The 6,326-nt window shown below is 35.0% G+C and overlaps 1 non-coding gene and 1 pseudogene across 1 annotated transcript; one reads left to right on the plus strand and one right to left on the minus strand.

Moving 5' to 3' along the window:
- Positions 1–1,436: 1,436 nt before the first annotated feature.
- Positions 1,437–4,143, minus strand: LOC120200407 (annotated as a pseudogene).
- LOC120200512 lies at positions 4,108–4,262 on the plus strand. The gene has a single exon (XR_005523560.1). It is a non-coding gene; the product is annotated as a U1 spliceosomal RNA (small nuclear RNA).
- The last annotated feature ends 2,064 nt before the right edge of the window (positions 4,263–6,326 follow it).

Raw genomic sequence — 6,326 nt, forward strand, 5'->3', positions numbered from 1 at the left:
TTAGAGTCAGAAGAAAAAAGACATTAAATGATATTTTCAACTGATGCAATGTTGCCATTTTGGAACCTACGAGTTTTCAAGAGGTAGTAAAATTTGTTGAATGGCAATAAGCTATGAAAGAAAAAATGGGGATGATATCCAAGAATAACACTTGGGAATTGGTGTACAAGCCAAAGAATAAGAAGGTGATTGGAGTGAAATAGATTTATAGAGCCAAATTAAATTCGGATGGCTCTATCAATAAACATAAGGCCAAACTTGTAGTGAAATGGTATTCTCAAAAGTTTGGTGTTGATTTTACAAAGATGTTTACACTTGTGGTTAAATTTGATACCATCAAATTATCGATTGCTTTGGCTGCTCATAAGTCATGGGAAATAAACCAACTAGATGTAAAATCAGCCTTCTTGAATGAATATCTACAAGAGAAAATTTTTATTGAACAACCTGAAAGATTTTTTGAGAAAGATTGTGATGATAAGGTGTATCTTCTCAAAAAGGCATTGTATGGTTTAAAACATGCTCCTAGAGTCTGGTACAGTATAATAGACGAGTATTTAACAAGGCTAGGATTTGTCAAAAGCAGCATTGAAACAATCTTTATGTGAAAAAAGAAAAGGGTAAGATAATTGTTGTTTCTTTGTATGTTGATGATTTATTGGTTACTGGTAGCAATCAATTGCTGATTCATCAATTCAAGGAGGAGAAGAAAAAAAGTTTTGAGATGAATGATTTAGGGAAAATGTCATAGTTTCTTGGTATGAAAATTCTACAGCTTCAACAAGAAATTTTCATATAACAAAGGAATGCAATTGAAGTTCTAAAAATATAAAATAGAGAATTGCAAGCTGGTGAATACTATAGTTGTGCAAGGTGAAACACTTCGTAAAAAATGATCAAGCAAAAAAGATTGATGTAGGTCAATATAGTAGTCTTATTGGTGCTTGCTATATTTGTCTACTACCAGATCTGATATTATGTATGGAACAAGCTTACTTTCCAGGTTCATGCAAAGTCCGAGTAAAGTCCATTATAGAGATGCAAAAATGTATTGAGATATGTAAAGGGAACAACAGATTTTGGTGTTTTATAGGCAAGAAATGCATATATAAAGCTGGTTGGATTTACTGATAGTGACTGGGCAGGTTCATCTGATGATATGCGAAGCAAGTCTGGTTATTGTTTCTCTATTGGTTCAAGCATGATAAGTTGAAGTTCCAAGAAGTAGGAGGCTGTGGCACAATCCACAGCAGAATATGTAGCTGATGCACATGTCGTTAACCAATGCATTTGGTTGAGGAAGTTGCTGCTTGATTTGAAGCATGATTAGGTGAATGCTATTGAACTATTGTGTGTTAATAAATCTATTGCTGCCATTGCAAAAATTCCAGTCTTTCATGGAAAGACTAAACATATTAACATTAAATATCACTTCCTTAGAAAAGTTGAGAAGAAAGGTCAAGTTCAAATGAAGCATTGCAGCTCAGAGGATCAAGTAGCTGATATATTTACCAAAGGGCTGTCAAGAATGAAATTTGAGAAATTATGAGAAAGTCTGGGAATATGCAGCAGCACCAGTGTCAAGGAGAAGTGATAGCACTTTTGTTGGGACACTTGATGCTTATTTTGTTTTATTTTCTTCAAGTTGGGACACTTGATGCTTATTTTGTTTTATTTTCTTCAAATAGTTTTTTTTTTTGTAATGAAACTCATATGTGTATTGTTGTTGACTAAAATGATTACAGTCAATAGATTTGTGGTGAAGCTTATTTCAAGCTAAAAACTCAGGAAAGATGTTGAATTTAAGGGAGTGGTTGTTGACTATCTTCTTTTGTATTGATATATAAATATTAAAAAAAAAGAATGACTCAATGTGATTCTTTTCACTCTTACCTATTTTCAATTCTGCTCTTTCAAAAACTTACTACAGTTTTAAACAAAATCCACGGGTCAATGGTTTGGTTTGCGATAAATACAGTGGCCTTGTTTAATATGTTTGGCAGAGTTTAATTATAATTACCTTCTTAGAAACATATTTCAATGGCATATTATTGACCACAATGCCAATATTATTTGAACCATTCAGTTCAACAAGTTTGATTTGAGCAAGCATCTGGTAGGTCCAGGCAACTGACTCATCTAATATAATCTAGTCATTTGTTCGTTTCTTCCAACAATCCATCAATACCTCTACGATCAAGAGGACATGGAAGGTTCTTCGTTTCATCCAAAGACACATTAATATCTCTCCCTATCGAGAGGACATGGAAGGTTTGTATCCTTTTTCTTTTTCCCACATCATATTGACTTTAATGATATACTTGCAAAAATTTCCTACCATATGTAATGCTACTCTGTTTGATACTTGCCTGCCTTTGCAAATTGATGGCAATTTCCATCTAAGGTAACAGTAGAATCAGGAACCTGCAGGGCTCAGTGGCGTGCCAAGACATATATGCAATGTATTCTTCCTTGATATTCTGAAAAGAATCACTTTCATCCGCATATTGGACAAGACAATATGTTGAATGCAACACCGTTTTCAGCTTGTGCACTAACCAGTCGACTCTTTGAAGCGCTCCAATATGAGAATCGTCAAATAATTTTGTTTTTAGCTTCACATGGTAGGCTTCTATGGCACTAGATGCCTCATGGGTCGCAAGCTGAAAACTTTCAGTGTTAAAAGCCACATTTCTGGTCAAGTAGACATAAATAACATCAGTACTACTTGACATGGAAACCTTGGCGGCATTTGCTTATTTCTACATGAGTAATAGTGAAGGAGAAGTGATCAAATCTTAGGCACCCAAGAGGATTTGAAATAATTCATGAAGGCAGTTTTATCAACAAAATGCTGAATTGGTTCTTCAAGGCAACTGAAGTATTTATGCCTCCCCGAATGTCGTAAACTATTTCACCTAGGCGCTTCAAAATATCAAGTTGAACTTCAATATTGGAACATTTCTTAACAACATTCCTCAACCAAGATATACAAACACGCCAAATGGAGAATAGGATGGGACAACAGAATGTACTCCTGATCAGACATTCAAAACATGACCAAGTCAGGGATACAATCAGTTCAAACCAAAGCAATTTAAAGCAAACTATCCCATATCAACTTCCACGACTGCATTGTCGACCACGAAACCGTTGATCTCCCATCCAAGTTCTATCCTCCAAGCTCGATCGAACAAGGATTTCGTCCATTTAGCCACATCAGACTTTGCAATGCTACATGTAATGATCCATGCAACAGGTAATGCAGGGTGCATAAAGGATACTGGATTCAGAAACACAAAAAAAAAAACTAAATGAATCACTAAAGCATTTTATTGGGCTATTTTATATGTGTTTTGTACAAGATATGACCCGACTATCATGGGTTTAGAAGCCCATTTAAGAATGCATTGTGATTATGAGTCTACAATCATATTGTCTTACCAATGAACTCCTTTCGAACTGTTGTATATTAAATCTTAATGAAATCCAATAATGATAATGAAAAAAGTAGCCTTGTTTGGCAATCAAATTCTTCTCCATTTCTTCCTCAAGTTTCTGTACAAAACATTAAGGTTTTCAGCATATAATCTTTGAAGCAAAAAGGTTGAAAGGGTACAATTTTGATGAACGTTTAAAGCCAAAGAAAACTTCCCAAATGCTCCAAAATTTCTAACCATCAACGTTCAAGCCAAGCTATGCTTGGTTGTTTCTATGGTAATCAGATTGTCTCACACCAAAAGCAAGAGAATATTGAAAACAACATGGATGAACTGGAATGAATTCCATCTGTACTTGGAAGCAATGCGCACACTTTGTTAGGAAAACCCTCCAACTCCATTGTGGACTTATTTTTGTAGACTGATATCTTCGTTTATGATCATTCAAAAGAGAATTCATTTCTGATTTACAGACTTTGCTGTATCATTAAGATAAAGAAACATGGAATCAAATTCTCATGTGTTTGCTAGTTCCATGTATTCTTCAGCACCTCTAGTCTTCAGTGAAGTGAAGAATCATGATGAAGCACTAATTCCATATCAAAGAAGGAAGAGAAGGGACCCGAGATGGACCCTATAAATGAGAGGCAACTAGCTACCTTACAACATTCTTACCTGGACGGGGGTTAACATCAAGGCCCATGGCTTAGGTTAGTGACCTCCACTGCACTTAGGAGAAGTGCTCACCTAAGGTCTCCCAAAAGTGGGAGAGCGTACGTCATAATTTGTGGTAGTGGGGGCCTTCGTCCGCGCGGCCCCGTCCAATCTTCGTAATTTTTTTTTTTGGTTTATTTCACAGGCTAGATCAACTCGTGGGTGGATCTCTAAATGATCGTCCCAAGTTTGAAGACATATTAGGAACAAAGTGTACTAAATGGTTTCATTTAAACCACAGTATAGTTGAGTGCATTCAATGTGTTTCTCTAGCACGTTTCCTTCAGGAAATCCCATATAGATCATAGACATTGTTTGTTTTGTTCTTGAATCTTATTGGAAATTTATGGAATTTACTTGGCGCCAAGACCAATGGCTCCATTTACTTGGCACCAGGGCCAATGGCTCCATTTACTTGGCACCAGGGCCAATGGCTTCTTTGTAAAGGGGTCCATAGCACACAACCAGGTTTGTTAACATGGTCCTCTTGTTGTGGGTATTTTAATGAGTTAGTGGTTAATTAGTTGTTCAAACTCAATTCGATCAACACTCAATTTGCGTGAGTTTTTCGATTTTGATTCGATCAAAATTCGATCAACACTCAATTCGAGCTAACTCGAGATCTTAACGAGTTAAATCTAACAAGGTCCAACTCGATTTATAAGTTCGCGAACATTTTTTATAACTTTTGAATACGTATCTTAAAATATTATTCTATAAAAATATATTTATTTATTAATTACTAATTTACTAATAAATAATAAAAAAGATGTTAAACAACTAATTAATTATTACTACTAATTTATTAATTTTCTAATAAAGAACAACAAAGATACTAAATTATTAATCAATAATTATTAATTTACTAGATTTTACATACAATTAAAAAAACAAGGTAAAAATTATGGTGAGCTTATCGAACAATAAGTCAAGTTGAGCAATAAATTTTTTAACGAGAACGAATCAAGTAAAAGTTTATTGAGCTTAAGTCGAGTTAAGCAATAAGTTTTTTAACGAGTACGAGTCAAGTAAAATTTTATTGAACTTAACGAGCAACATGTCGATTCCAGCAATAATTTTTTTAATGAATACGAATTGAGCATTACTTAACTCACGATCGACTCGCTCAATAAATACCCCTATATAATATATAATGAGTGCAAGCGATGGACGAACAAAAAGACGTTTGTCAACCAAATGACATATGCAGCCTCACATGGATTAAGGTCTAGCAGCCCAATTTGGGGGTGTTTAGAGAATATTTTCTTTTGGGTAATATGCCTCCACCTTCCCCGTAATTTTCAGGACCCAAGGAACACTGATATCTTCGCATATACAAGGGAAGACATAAGAACATTGTTTAATCTCGGGTAGAACTCGTGTTAACGATAAAATTTTCTTATATCTAACAATATCATATTGTGTTGGGGATTCCACATTGGAGGATTATGAATTCATCTATTCGAGCATGAGGAATGAGTGCCACATCATCTTGGTGTCAACTGTGCAGAACAGAACTTCTGTGGGGTCCATAGTGGCGGATGCAAGTATAATTTAGGGTAGGTAGGTGCCTATCTTGAAATATATTTTTTATATTTTTTATTCATTTTATTAACTGTACTCACCCGAAATTTATTTGTGTTCATCCATACGAAAAAAATTGTTATTAATATATGTATTTTCATCTTCAAAAATATTTTTAGATAACTTAAGAATAAAGAATACAAGTATTGCCTCACACCATCAACGTTCAAGCCAAGCTATGCTTTGTTGTTGCCATGGTCATTGGATTGTCTCACACCAAAAGCAAGAGAATACTGAAAACAACATGGATGAAATAGAATGAATTCCATATGTACTTGGTAGCAATGCGTACGCTCTGTTACAAAAACCCTCCAAATCCGTTGTGGACTTATCTTTGCAGACTGATATCTTCGTTTTTGATCATTCGAAAGAAAGTCCATGTCTGATTTGCAGCCTTTGTTGTATCATTGAGATAAAGAAACAAGGAATCAAATTCTCATATATTCACTAGTTCCATGTATTCTTCAACACCACTAGTCTTAAGGGAAGTGGAGAATCATGATGAAGCACTAAACCCATATCGAAGAAGGAAGAGAAGGGACCAAGAGCTGGACCTTATAAATGAGAGGCAACTAGCTATCTTACAAC

The sequence above is a fragment of the Hibiscus syriacus genome, unplaced genomic scaffold, assembly GCF_006381635.1.
Source record: "Hibiscus syriacus cultivar Baekdansim isolate YM2019G1 unplaced genomic scaffold, ASM638163v2 tig00005974_pilon, whole genome shotgun sequence".
Classification (NCBI taxonomy): Eukaryota; Viridiplantae; Streptophyta; class Magnoliopsida; order Malvales; family Malvaceae; genus Hibiscus; species Hibiscus syriacus.